This window comes from Stenella coeruleoalba (assembly GCF_951394435.1).
Source record: "Stenella coeruleoalba genome assembly, chromosome: 5".
Lineage (NCBI taxonomy): Eukaryota > Metazoa > Chordata > Mammalia > Artiodactyla > Delphinidae > Stenella > Stenella coeruleoalba.
In genome coordinates, this window is record NC_137150.1 from 13,531,561 (window position 1) to 13,546,934 (window position 15,374).

General features: G+C 37.8%; 1 long non-coding RNA gene across 6 annotated transcripts in view; it reads right to left on the reverse strand.

The window, feature by feature from the left end:
• The window catches only part of LOC307186607, an 84,733-nt gene that overhangs the window by 48,209 nt on the left and 21,150 nt on the right, over positions 1-15,374 (reverse strand). For 4 of the 6 annotated variants that reach the window (XR_013828424.1, XR_013828425.1, XR_013828426.1 and 1 more), the window contains exons 3-5: positions 5,763-5,867; positions 4,450-4,532; positions 3,153-3,204 (exon numbers count right to left, since the gene is read on the reverse strand). The exons of 1 other annotated variant lie outside the window; for it this stretch is intronic. This is a non-coding gene — a long non-coding RNA (uncharacterized lncRNA). Of the gene's footprint in view, positions 1-3,152; positions 3,205-4,432; positions 4,533-5,762; positions 5,868-15,374 lie in introns of all 6 variants that reach the window. One more of the 6 variants, XR_013828428.1, reaches the window with a different exon arrangement.

Genomic DNA, 15,374 nt, shown 5'->3' on the forward strand with positions numbered 1-15,374 from the left:
CCATTATGTATAGGTCACAGCATTTTCATTGTTCCACAATTATTGATTACTCTGTTCTGTTGATTTCTTTCCTGCCCATTTTCTCTTTTCTTTTGAGAGCTAAAGGTTTCTCTTGACATGTCTTCAAGCTCACAGATATTTCTCCTCAGCCAGCTCTTTGACTGCTAAAACAAAATACGAGAGACTTGGTATTTTATAAACAACAGAATATTATTGTTTTCTCATAATTGCCGAGGCTGAAAAGTTCAAGAACAAGTTCCCAGGGGCTTCCCTGGTGGTGCAGTGGTTAAGAATCTGCCTACCAATAAAGGAGACACAGGTTCGAGCCCTGGTCCGGGAAGATCCCACATGCCATGGAACAACTAAGCCCGTGCACCACAAATACTAAGCCTGTGCTCTAGAGCCCACAGGCCACAACTCCTGAGCCCATGTGCCACAACTACTGAAACCCGCATGCCTAGAGCCCATGCTCTTAAACAAGAGAAGCCAGCCAGTGATTTCCTGGTGGAGCAGTAGTTGAGAATCTGCCTGCCAATGCAGGGGACACGAGTTTGAGCCCTGGTCTGGGCAGATCCCACATGCCACACAGCAACAAGGCCCGTGAGCCACAACTACTGAGCCTGTGCATCTGGAGCCTGCGCTCCGCAACAAGAGAGGCCACGATAGTGAGAGGCCCGTGCATCACGATGAAGAATGGCTCCTGCTTGCCGCAACTAGAGAAAGCCCTCGCACAGAAACGGAGACCCAACACAGCCAAAAATAAATAATAAATAAATATTTTAAAAGAAAGAAAAAAAAAGCCACCCAATGAGAAGCCTACACACCACAACAAGACCCAACACAGCCAAAACATTAATTAATTAATTAATTAATTTTAAAAGAAAAAGAACAAGTTGCCAGCTGACTTAGTGTCTGGTGAGGGACCAATTTCTGGTTCATAATGCGGATCTTCTCGCTCGGCAATGAAATCATGTAATGGGCATAAGATCTTCTGTGTGCTACATTTAATAGGTCACTAAGCCCATGTTTGAGGTCTCTGGCCTCATGACCTAATCACCTCCCAAAAGCCCCACCTCCTAATACCATCAACATGGGAGCTGGGTTTCGAAATTTTAAAATTAGAGGTACAAAATGTTTACACCATAACAGGGACCACAGAGTTAACTGATTTTTCCTTTCACGTTACAGGTTTGCACATTTATATTTATTATATAATCCCAAAACCCCTGTTGTTTTTTTTTAAGATTCTTTTCCCATATACGTCAGTACAGAGCATTGAGTAGAGTTCCCTGTGCTATAAAGCAGGTCCTTATCAATAGTTACCTATTTTATATGTAGTAGTGTGTATATGTCAGTCCCAATCTCCCAATTTATCCCTTCCTCACTTATCCCCTGGTAACCATAAGTTTGTTTTCTATATCCATGACTCTATTTCTGTTGTGTAAATAAGTTCATTTGTACATTTTTTCTTTTTTAGATTCCTCATATAAGCAATATCATATGACATCTGTCTTTCTGTGTCTGACTTGCTTCACTCAGTATAACAATCTCTAGGTCCATCCATGTTGCTAGAAAACCCTTAATTGTTAAGGATAACTCTCAATTTTTTCTGGTATCATCAGCAATTCTTTCTGGCAGACATGTGATAACACTTTTTAAACAGGGATATTGAGACCAAGGCTCCTGACCTGCAAACAAACAAAACATCATTCATATAGTGAAAACTTTGCACATCAGAGGATGAAAGCACTTGGTCTAAATCCCTTTGCACCCACTGCTGACAGAGGGCAGAAGAGTTTGACTCACTATCTTCCTTACGTTCACTTCTTCCTAATGGGGTATTCCATCTAAAACTTATAAGAAGCGGGAATGCATCATGGAACACACCAATCTCTACTACAGATTCTGAAGCAGCAAACAGTCAAACAAACAAACCATGATGAATCATTCCAAAGGGTTCTTTCCACATTGTTACAATAGTTTCCCTCGTGGGACTTCCCTGGTGGCTCAGTGGTTAAGAATCTGCCTGCCAATGCAGGGGTCACGGGTTCGATCCCTGGTCTGGGAAGATCCCACATGCCATGGAGCAACTAAGCCCGTGTGCCACAAATACTGAGCCCACGTGCTGCAGCTACCGAAGCCCCTGCACCTAGAGCCCATGCTCCGCAACAAGAGAAGCCACAGCAATGAGAAGCCCACACACCGCAACAAAGTGTAGCCCCCACTGGCTGCAGCTAGAGAAAGCCTACACACAGAAACAAAGACCCAGTGCAGCCAAAAATCAATCATTAAATAAATAAAATTAAAAAAATGTTTCCCTCGCACTGTGAACCCTTTTCAAACCGTATCACTGGAACCTATTTTTATTTTTTTCAACAAAAATAATGTTAATCTGCAGTCACATGCTCCAGTAATATTACACTATCCCTTGTGCAAGTATGTAGGGATTTGAGGAGCTATGGGAGGCTATCATGAGAGGTTGCCTAGAGTAATTAGGACATTTCATTTAATGTTGGCTCTTCTCCCTAAGATGTCTGCTGTCCTCTTCTTTTTGTAGATACTAGCATTGAGAAAGTGAGCAAGATAAGGCCCTTCTCTTTTACTGTCCACGAATGCAGCTGTGATTAACCCCACAGACCTTGGTGCTTCCAGAATCCCCTGAACCTACTGACCCTCCATGCATGGCATGACATAGATAAGGATGGTGACTTGTATGCTTGTATAGAGCACGCTATAAAATTTTCAACTCTTCCCTTCCTTATAATTCAAAAGAATAGATTTATTTGGATTTCTGCTTACTGCTGCTGGAGTTGGTACATAATTTGTGGGAGGTTTCAGGGCACACCAAAAGAGAGGATAATTGCACAGAAAATACAAGCAGGTACATTTCTGTGTAGTTTCAAGCAGCTTATTTGCTATATCAACCATGGTGACATGTTGAGCCTTCCTCTTTCTACCAGTAGTAAAACAAACATAATGGATATTTAGGCTGCTTGTTTTATCCCCACCTCTCACAACTGATCTGCATTCACACATAGGACAATGAAGGGCACTTTCTACCATGTTAACCAATACTTGAGAACTAGAAAATGTCCAGAATTTTCCGGGAATTATTTTCATATTCCCCAATCAGACCTTTGAAGGAATCTTACCTATTGTGTTTAATGAAGTCGTATCTCTGACGGCATCCCATCATCAACAAAACTGGAAAGAAATTTGAAGGGGCTTAGATTTTACCATATTTGAAATTCCAATATTTTAGCCTGACACGTTTTTGGATTTTAGAAACAAATATTTTAAATGAGACAAAAAATCATTTTTATGACACAAAAAGACAGGAATAGTTTTATATTTTTATCTGTTCCACTTGCACACAAAAGTCTCATGGGGTCATGTAAGGCAGTCCTGTTGGGTGCTGTGCATGGTGCAAGCATGGATTAAAGCTTAGGAATCTTAAGCTTCAGTCACCTGAAACTTTTAAATTTGAATGCAATCAATCCTGTCCAACATTTGAACAGAGCAAGACACTGTCTTTATTTTATTTGTCAGGTAATTAATCTGTCTTTTGCCCCAAGGAGAGAAACAACTGGCATCTTCCATCAATGTATTGTACAAAAATCTTTGAACACAGAGTGCAAGCAGAGGCTGATACAAGATGTGAAAAAAAATGAGAGACCATGTGGTATTTTCTCCTAACTTATTGCAATCTCCCGTTTAAATTTGGGAATAATCAATCTTCTGAGGGAAAGGCCCAAGGAAGGTTTTTGCTTCTGCGGAATAATGGGATTGCTAAAGATTTCAGGAGGCCAGACGAATTAGTGAGAATGACCATGAGAAATCAGAGAAAAGTCAGATCCATGGATGAAGTGATGTTTACCTCTGTGAATCAATGAGAAGTAGGAGCAAATGAAAAGACAGCTGAATACAACATTTTCTGAATAAATGTAACCTTTCAGCTGTCATAGAACAATTAATACTCACTATGATACAACATATTTAGTTTTGAAAGTTAACTTAAACTTAAAGCTTAATAATTAGATTTATTGAAGAACTGAAAACATATTTGTGGTTTAGAATAAATAATGTGTTCTTCTACAGATAAGAAGACTACATAAATAAATAGAAATAAGACTAAATAAAGAGGAAAATAACAAATTACATGTCATTAATATTAAAAACTGACACTCATCTAAAGAAAGAGAAGGAGAGACAGAAAGAGAGAAGAACTCATATCAATCATATATTAAAAACACCTAAATAAGAAGTCCTCAGACGTTAAAAAAAATGAAGTCTTCAATAAGAAGATAATGTAATAGCAAACATGGGGAAAATATACCAAAAGATATTTCAAAAAAGAGAATACAGAATGTTAAGTAAACATATCAAAAGATGCTTGGCTTCTTAGGAGTCAATTAAATAAAAAAAGTGATACCTGGAATTATCACTCACCAACCAGAAAGTTCAAATGAAAATGACAGGTATTATCAAGTTTGACAAGAATGTGTATAATCCTTGAATCTCATTCACTGCTGCTGAGGATGAAAAATCATACAAATGTTTTGAAAATATTTATAAATATCTAAAAAGATAAACACATGAAAGCTATGATTCGAAAGTTTTACTACTACATGTATACTGGAAAATAATTTATACACATACCACCAAAGCTCAAGTTCTAGAATTTATATACCAGTGTTATTCTCAATAGACACAAACTGAAAATCACTCATATTGTAATACACATTAGAATAAATTAATTAATAGTTAAATATTTACAGTATGGAATCCTATGCAACAGTGACAATGCATGATCACAACAACAGGCAACCATACAGGCATATTCACAAGCAACATAAAATAAAAAAGCCCAATCCAAAAGTGATTTCACTGTGCCATAACATTTATATAAAATACAAAATACAGGTAACATGAACTTTTTGTTAGATACAAGAACAATATTAAACCTTAAGGGGAGTCACTAGAATGGGACCAGGGGGCCTCTGAGTATCTGGCAATTTTCTGTGTCTTTATCTAAAAGCTATGTATAGAGTGTATTCAGATTCTGAATTTTCTGAAATTTGTCATTTCCTTACAAACCATGCATGTTTTTAGTTGTTTTTTATACATAACACAAAGTAAAAAAGATAGACTAGGGAAGGTAATTATATTAGCACTTTAATATCCTATGCTTTTCAAGGTGGAAGTAAAAAGTATTAAATATTTGACATTGTGATAACTTCTTAAAAGTAAGCTGAAAATTTGAGATTAATAAATAAGACATACTTCTTCATATATAATCCTCAAAGAGGAGGGGTAGAAAGGAGTATTATTTTTTATTTAATACAGAATCGTTAAGATAGCAATAATGAAAACAGACTAGGTTTAAGAAAGAGCACACTGGACTTCCCTGGTGGCACAGTGGGTAAGAATTTGCCTGCCAATGCAGGGGACAGGGTTCAATCCCTGGTCTGGGAAGATCCCACATGCCGCAGAACAACTAAGCTCGTGTGCCACAACTACTGAACCTGCGCTCTAGAGCCTGCAAGCAACAACTATTGAGCCTGCATGACACAAGTACTGAAGCCCATGCACCTAGAGCCCATACTCCACAAGAGAAACCACCACAAGGAGAAGCCCGTGCACCACAACAATGAGTAATCCCTGCTTGAAAATACTAGAGAAACCCTGTGTAGCAATGAAGATCCAATGCAACCAAAAATAAATAAAATTAAATCTTTTGACTTCTGAGATGACTCACTCACATGGCTGTAGGTAAGAAGCCTCAGTTCCTTGCCACAGAGACCTCTCCTTAGGGCTGCTTGAGTGTCCTCATGACATGGCAGCTGGCTTACCCCAGGATGAGTGATCTAGCAGAAACCAAAGCAGAAGCTGAAATGTCTTTTATAACTCCGGAAGCTGAACTTTGTCATTTCTGCAATTACTTATTAGTTAAACAGTCAGCCCTTTTCAAGTGCAAGGAGCCACACAGGTACATGAACACTGGGAGATAATTAGGGGATAATTAGGGCCATCTCGGAGGCTGGCCACCAAAGTGGCTGACTAGCCGAAGACTGAATTTTGTTTTCTTCACTTCTGGAGAGAAAATCGTCAGTGAATCTACTTGGTGGTCTCTGAGATGTACCACAGCTACCTCTTGCTCTCACTCCCAGCTGTGTGGCTGACAGGGTCTTGGTGCTCCAGCCGGGTGTCAGGCCTGTGCCTCTGAGTTGGGAGAGCCGAGTTCAGGACATTGGTCTACTAGAGGCCTTCAGCACCTTCTAATATCAAACGGCAAAAGCCTCCCAGAGATATCTGTCTCAACGCTAAGACCCAGCTCCACTCAGAGACCAGCAAGATCCACTGCTGGACATCCCATGCCAAACAACTAACAAGACAGGAATGCAGGCCCACCCATTAACAGAGAGGCTGCCTAAAATCATAATAAGGCCACAGATACCCCAAAACCCACCACCAGATGCGAGCCGCATCAGAAAAACAAGATCCAGACACACCCACCAGAACACAGGCACCAGTCTCCTCCACCAGAAAGCCTACACAACCCACTGAACAAACCTTAGCCACTGGGGGCAGACACCAAAACAATGGGAACTACGAATCTGCAGGCTGAGAAAAGGAGACCACAAACACAGTCCCCAAAGCTAAATGAGAAGACAGAGGAACAAACAGCAGATGAAGGAGCAAGGTAAAAACCCACCAGACCAAACAAATGTAGAGGAAATAGGCAGTCTACTGGAGAAAGAATTCAGAGTAATGATAGTAAAGATGATCCCAAATCTTGGAACTGGAATGGAGAATATACAAGAAACGTTTAACAAGGACCTAGAAGAAATAAAGAGCAAACAAACACTGATGAACAACACAATAAATTGAATTAAAAATTCTCTAGCAGGAAACAATAGCAGAATAACTGAGGCAAAAGAATGGATAAATGACCTGAAAGGTAAAAGAGTGGAAATAACTACTGCAGAGCAGAATAAAGAATGAAAAGAATTGAGGACAATCTGAGATACCTCTGGGACCACATTACACACACCAACATTCGAATATAGGGGTCCCAGAAGTAGAAGAGAAAAAGAAAGAGACTGCGAAAATATTTGAAGAGAGAATAGTTGAAAACTTCCCTAATATGGGAAAGGAAATCATTAGTCAAGTCCAGGAAATGCAGAGGGTCCCATACAAGATAAACCCAAGGAGAAACATGCCAAAACATATATTAATCAAACTATCAAAAATTAAATACAAAGAAAAAATATTAAAAGCAGCAAGGGAAAACCAAAGAATAACATACAAGGGAATCCCCTAAGGTTAACAACTGATCTTTCAGGAGAAACTCTGCAAGCCAGAAGGGACTGGCAGGACATATTTAAAGTGATAAAAGGGGAAAAGCTACAACCAAGATTACTCAAACCAGCAAGGATCTCATTCAGATTTGACAGAGAAATTAAAACCTTTACAGACAAGCAAAAGCTAAGAGAATTCAGCACCACTAAGCCAGCTTTACAACGAATGCTAAAGGAACTTCTCTAAGCAGGAAACACAAGAGAAGGAAAAGACCTACAATAACAAATCCAAAACAATTAAGAAAATGGTAATAAGAACATACGTATCAATAATTACCTTAAATTTAAATAGATTAAATGGTCCAACCAAAAGACATAGACTGGCTGAATGGATATGAAAACAGGACCAGTATATATGTGGTATACAGGAGACCCACTTCAGACCTAGGGACACATACAGACTGAAAATTAGGGGATGGAATAAGATATTCCATGCAAATGGAAATCAAAAGAAAGCTACAGTAGCAATTCTCATATCAGATAAAAAAGACTTTAAAATAAAGACTATTACAGGAGACAAAAAGGACACTACATAATGATCAAAGGATCAATCCAAGAAGAAGATATAACAATAGTACATATTTATGCACCCAAAATAGGAGCACCTGAATACATAAGGCAAATGCTAACAGCCATAAAAAGGGAAATCGACAGTAACACAATCATAGTAGGGGACTTTAGCACTCCTCTTACCAATGAAGAGATCATCCAAAATGAAAATAAATAAGGAAACACAAGCTTTAAATGATACATTAAACAAGATGGACTTAATTGATATTTATAGGACATTCCATCCAAAAACAACAGAATACACTTTTTCTCAAGTGCTCGTGGAAAGTTCTCCAGGATAGATCATATCTTAGGTCACAAATCAGGCCTTGGTAAACTTAAGAAAATTGAAATCTTATCAAGTATCTTTTCTCACCACAATGCTATCAGACTAGATATCAATTACAGGAAAAAATCTGTAAAAAAATACAAACACATGGACGCGAAACAATACACTACTTAATAACCAAGACACCATTGAAGAATTCAAAGAGGAAATAAAAAAGTACCTGGAAACAAATGACAATGAAATTATGAAGACCCAAAACCTATGGGATGCAGCAAAAGCAGTTCTAAGAGGGAAGTTTATAGCAATACATCCTACCTCAAGAAACAAAAAACATCTCAAATAAACAAGCTAACCTTACACCTAAAGCAATTAGAGAAAGAAAGAAAGAAAAAAACCGAAGGTCAGCAGAGGAAAGAAATCATAAAGATCAGATCAGAAATAAATGAAAAAGAAATGAAGGAAACAACAGCAAAGATCAAGAAAACTAAAAGCTGGTTCTTTGAGAAGATAAACAAAATTGATAAACCATTAGCCAGACTCATTAAGAAAAAAAGGGAGAAGACTCACATCAATAGAATTACAAATGAAAAAGGAGAAGTAACAAATGACACTGCAGAAATACAAAGGATCATGAGAGATTACTGCAAGCAACTATATGCCAATGAAAGGGACAACCTGGAAGAAATGGACAAATTCATAGAAAAGCACAAACTTCCAAGACTTAACCAGGAAGAAATAGAAACTATAAACAAACCAATCCCAAGCACTGAAATTGAGACTGTGACTAAAAATCTTCCAACAAACAAAAGCCCAGGACCAGAAGGCATCACAGGCAAATTCTATCAAACATTTAGAGAAGACTTAACACCTATTCTTCTCAATCTCTTTCAAAATATAGCAGAGGGAGGAACTCTCCCAAACTTATTCTATGAGAACACCATCTCCCTGATACCAAAACCAGGCAAAGATGTCACAAAGAAAGAAAACTACAGACCAGTATCACTGATGAACATAGATGCAAAAATCCACAGCAAAATACTAACAAACAGAATCCAACAGCGCATTAAAAGGATCATATACCATGATCAAGTGGGGTTTATCCCAGGGATGTAAGGATTCTTCAATACATACAAATCAATGTGATACACCATATTAACAAACTGAAGGACAAAAACCATATGGTCATCTCAATAGATACACAAAATGCTTTTGACAATATTAAACATCCATTTATGATAAAAACCGTCCAGAAAGTAGGCATAGAGGGAACTTACCTCAACATAATAAAGGCCATATATGACAAACCCACAGCCAACATTGTTCTCAATGGTAAAAAAGTGAAACCATTTACACCAAGATCAGGAACAAGACAAGGTTGCCCACTCTCACCACTATTATTCAACACACTTTTAGAATTTTAAGCTACAGCAACCAGAGAAGAAAAAGAAATAAAAGGAATCCAAATCGGAAAAGAAGAAGTTAAGCTCTCACTGTTTGCCGATGACATGATACTATACATAGAGAATCCTAAAGATGCTACCAGAAAACTATTAATCAATAAATTTGGTAAGGTTGCAGGATACAAAATTAATGTACAGATATCTCTTTCATTCCTATACACTAAAGATGAAATATTTGAAAGAGAAATTAAGGAAACTCTCCCATTTACCACTGCAACAAAAAGAATAAAATACCTAGGAATAAACCTACCTATGGAGACAAAAGTCGTTTACTCAACAAACTATAAGACACTGATGAAAGAAATCAAAGATGACACAAACAGATAGAGAGATATACCATGTGCTTGGATTGGAAGAATCAACATTGCGAAAATGACTCTACTACCCAAAGCAATCTACAGATTCAATGCAATCGCTATCAAACTACCAATGGCATTTTTCAGAGAACTAGAACAAAAAATTTCACAATTTGTTTGGTAACACAAAAGACCACGAACAGCCAAAGCAATCTTCAGAAGAAAAACAGAGCTGGAGGAATCAGGCTCCCTGACTTCAGACAATTCTACAAAGCTACAGTAGTCAAGACAGTATGGCACTAGCACAAAAACAGAAATATAGATCAATGGAACAGAAGAGAAAATCCAGAGATAAACGCATACACATATGGTCACCTTATTTTTGATAAAGTAAACAAGAATATACAATGGAGAAATCACAGCCTCTTCAGTAAGTGGTGCTGGAAGAACTGGACAGCTACAGGTAAAAGAATGAAATTAGAAGACTCCCTAACACCATGCACAAAAATAAACTCAAAATGGATTAAAGATCTAAATGTAAGGCCAGACACTATAAAACTCTTAGAGGAAAACATAGGCAGAACACTCTATGACATCAATCACAGCAAGATCCTTTTTGACCCACCTGCTAGAGAAATGGAAATAAAAACAAAAATAAACAAATGAGATGTAATGAGACTTAAAAGTTTTTGCACAGCAAAGGAAAACATAAACAAGACGAAAAGACAAGCCTCAGAATGGGAGAAAATATTTGCCAATGAAGCAACTGACAAAGGATTCATCTCCAAACTTTATAAGCAGCCCATGCAGATCAATATCAAAAAAACAAACAACCCAATCCATAAATGGGCAGAAGACCTAAATAGACATTTCTCCAAAGAAGATATACAGATTGCCAACAAACACATGAAAGGATGCTCAACATCACTGATCATTCGAGAAATGCAAATCAAAATTACAATGAGGTATCAGCACACACAGTTAAGAATGGCCATCATCCAAAAATCCTACAAACAATAAATGCTGCGGAGGTGTGGAGAAAAGGGAACACTCTTGCACCACTGGTGGGAGTGTAAATTGATACAGCCATTATTGAGAACAGTATGCATGTTCCTTAAAAACCTAAAAATAGAACTACCATATGACACAGCAATCCCACTACTGGGCATATACCTGGAGAAAACCATAATTCAAAAAGAGTCATGTTCCACAATGTTCACTGCAGCTCTATCTGTAATAGCCAGGACATGGAAACAATCTAAGTGTCCATCAACTGATGAATGGATAAAGAAGATATTGCATGTCTTCAATATAAAATGGAATATTACTCAGCCATAAAAAGAAATGAAATTGAGTTATTTGTAGTGAAGTGGATGGACCTAGAGTCTGTCATACAGAGTGAAGTAAGTCAGAAAGAGGAAAACAAATATTGTATGCTCACACATATATATGGAATCTAAAATAAAAGAAAAAAATGGTTCGGAAGAACCTAGGGGCAGGACAGGAATAAAGACACAGTCATAGAAAATGGACTTGAGGACATGGGGATGGGGAAGGGGAAGCTGGGACGAAGTGAGAGAGTTGCATGGACTTATATATACTACCAAATGTAAAATAGATAGCTAGTAGGAAACAGCTGCACAGCACAGGGAGATCAGCTCAGTGCTTTGTGACCACTTAGAGGGGTAGGATAGGGAGGGTGGGAAGGAGACGCAAGAGGGAGGAGATATGGGGATATATGTATATGTATAGCTTGTTCACTTTGTTATAAAACAGAAAAACACAACTGTAAAGCAATTATAGTCCAATAAAGGTGATAAAAATAAATAATGTATGCCCCCCCCAAATTAAATCTTTTTTTAAAATAAATAAATAAAAAAGAGCACTCAATAACATGGTAACTCTAAACCTAAGTATTTTCAGTACTATAGTAAATGTAAATGCATTAATATCTCCTATTAAAGTGTAATGTTTTATACTATGTGCAACTAAATTTTTTTCACAATATACAGGTAAAATAAAAGAATTACATTAGAAAGGAGAAAACATTCCATATATTTAAAAACAATAAAACAATAAGCATATTCATCTTAGATAAAGTAGTCTTTAAGTTCAGAACAATTTGTCATTATTGTAATTAGTATTATTATCCCAATTTCTTAAAAAATATTTCAATACTTTTTCTATTTGAAAAAATATTTTAATTCTTTTCTTCACTCTTTTGTGGTCTAATACATGGTAAGTATTTAGGTGCTAACATAACCTAAAAATATATGTTGTTTTTTTACAGCTGAACAAAACTGAATCAAGAAGAAATAGATAACTTGAACATACTGTTCACTAAAAGCAAAATAGAATCTGTAATTTAAAAAAACTCCCTACCAACAAAAGTCCAGGATCATATGGTTTCACAGGCAAATTCTACCAAGTATACAAAGCAGAATTTACACTGATTCTTCTCAAACTCTTCGAAAAGATTGAAGAGTAAGAAATACTTCCAAAGACATTCTATGAAGCCACCATCACCCTGATGTCAAAAACAGACGGGGGGGACTTCCTTGGTGGCACAGTGGTTAAGAATCCGTCTGCCAATGCAGGGGACATAGGTTCAAGCCCTGGTCTTGGAAGATCCCACATGCTGTGGAGCAACCAAGCCTTTGTGCCACTACTACTGAGCCTGTGCTCTATGGCCCATGAGCCACAACGACTGAGCCTGATAGCCAGAACTGCTGAAGCCCACGCACCTAGAGCCCATGCTCTGCAACAAAAGAAGCCACCACAACGAACAGCCTGCACACCACAACGAAGAGTAGCCCCCTTTCACTGCAACTAGAGAGAGCCCGTGAACTGCAATGAATACTGAATGCATCCAAAAATAAATAAAGTAAGAAATTTACTAAAACAAACAAATAAACCAAAAACAGATGGGAACTTTACTGGTGGTCCAGCAGTTAAGATTTCGCCTGCCAGTGCAGGTGACAAGGGTTCGATCCCTGGTGGTGGAGCTAAAATCCCACATGCCTCACAAACAAGAAACCAAAACATAAAACAGAAGCAATATTGGAACAAATTCAATAAAGACTTAAAAAGAACACAGAGAAAGACACTACCAAAAGAGAAAGCTGCAGGCCAATATCTTTGATAAATATAGATGTAAAAATTATCAACTGAATATTAGAAAACCGAATCTGACAACACATAAAAGGATCATACACCATGACCAAATTTGATTCACCCCAGTGTCACAAAGTTGTTTCAACATATGCAAATCAATCAACATGATACACCACATCAACAAAGGGAAAACACAAAACAAATGATCATCTCAATAGATGCTGATAAAGCATTTGAAAAACTTCAACATCCATTCATGATAAAAACACTTACCAAAGTGGGTATAGGGGAACATATCTCAACATCATGAAAGCTATTTATAACAAACCCACAGCCAATATAATACTCAATGTTCATAAGCTGAAAGCCTTCCCGCTAAAATCTGGAACAAGACAAGCATGCCCACTCTCACCTCTTCTCTTCAACATAGTATTGAAAGTCCTAGCCACAACAATCAGACAAAAAAAAAAGAAATAAAATCTAACCAAATTGGAAGGAAAGAGGTAAAGTTGTCATTATATGCAGATGACACGATAATATATATAAAGGAAACCCTAAAAATTGCACACAAAAACTACTAGAATTGATAAAAAAAAAAAAACCCAGCAAAGTAGCAGGATACAAGATTAACATACATAAATTGGTTGCATTTCTTGGTTTTTCTTTTTTTTTTAATTTATTTTGGCTGCATTGGGTCCTCATTGCTGTGCATGGGCTTTCTAGTTGTGGCCAGTGGGGGCTAGTCTTCGTTGTGGTGTGCAGGCTTCTCATTGCAGTGGCTTCTCTTGTTGTGGAGCACAGGCTCTAGGCACGTGGGCTTAAGTAGTTGTGGCACGGGCTCATCAGTTGTGGCTCACGGCCTATAGAGTGCAGGATAAGTAGTTGTGGCACACAGGTTTAACTGCTCCACGGCATGTGAGATCTTCCTGCACCATGGCTCAAACCCGTGTCCCCTGTATTGGCAGGTGGATTCTCAACCACGGGGCCACCAGGGAAGTCCGTGGTTGCATTTTTTTACACTAACAATGAAATATCAGAAAGGAAATGTAAACAAGCAATCCTTTTTTAAATGGCATCAAAAAAATAAAATACTTAGGAATAAACCTCACCAAGGAGGTGAAGGACTTATATGCTGAGAACTACAAAACATTAGTAAACGAAACTGAAGATGATTCAAAGAAATGGAAAGACATCCCACGCTCTTGGATGGGAAGAGTTAATACCGTTAAAATGGCTATACTACCCAAAGCAATCTACAGATTTAATGTGATCCCTATCAAATTACCCATGACATTTTCCCCACAATTAGAACAAATAATCCTAAAATCTATCTGGAACCATAAAAAGTCAGAACTGTCAACACAATCCTGAGGAAAAAGAACAAAGCAGGAGGCATAACCCCCCTAAACTTCAGATAATACTACAAAGTTACAGCAATCAAAACCACACGGTATTGGCACACAAAGAGATACATGGATCAATGGAATGGAATACATAGTCCAGAAATAAACCCACACACCTATGGTCAATTAACCTTCGACAAAGGCGGCAAGAATATACAATGGGGAAAAGATAGTCTCTTCAGCAAGTGAAAGTTGTACAGCCATATGCAGATCAGTGAAGTCAGAACATACCCTCACACCATACACAAAACTAAACTCAAAACGGCTTATATGCTTAACTATAAGATAGGACACGTTAAAACTCCTAGAAGAGAACATAAGCAAAACATTCTCTGACATAAATCATAACACAGTTTTCCTAGGTAGTTCTCCCTAGGCAGTACAAATACAGTAAGTCACCTACATATGAACCTTCACGTTGCAAACTTTCTAAGATGCAAACGTCCATTCGCATGTCCAATCATGTAAGTTATTTCACGTGTCTGGCATACATTGTCACGTGCGTGCCTCCTCTATAAGTGATTGTGCTTTTGTGTACTTTACAGTACTGTATAGAGTACAGTAGTACAGTACCTTTATTTCAAGCCCAAGATGTCTGAAAGCAAGCGTAAAAGCAGCGGTGATGTAGCTGGTACTGTTAAGAAGCGCCAAGCGATAATGATGGAAACAAAAGTGAAAGTAATTGAGAGAGTGGAGTGAGGCAAAAAGATGTTAGATATCGCTCATTCTTATAACATGAATCATTCAATCATTGGCACGAATCTAAAGAACAAGGACAAGATCATGGAACATGTGAAGTCTGCTGTGCTGGTGATGTTGACAAAATATTGAAGAAGCATGGAAAAGTGATGGAGCAGATGGAGAAACTTCTCAGTGTGCAGATGCACGATCAACATCAGCGC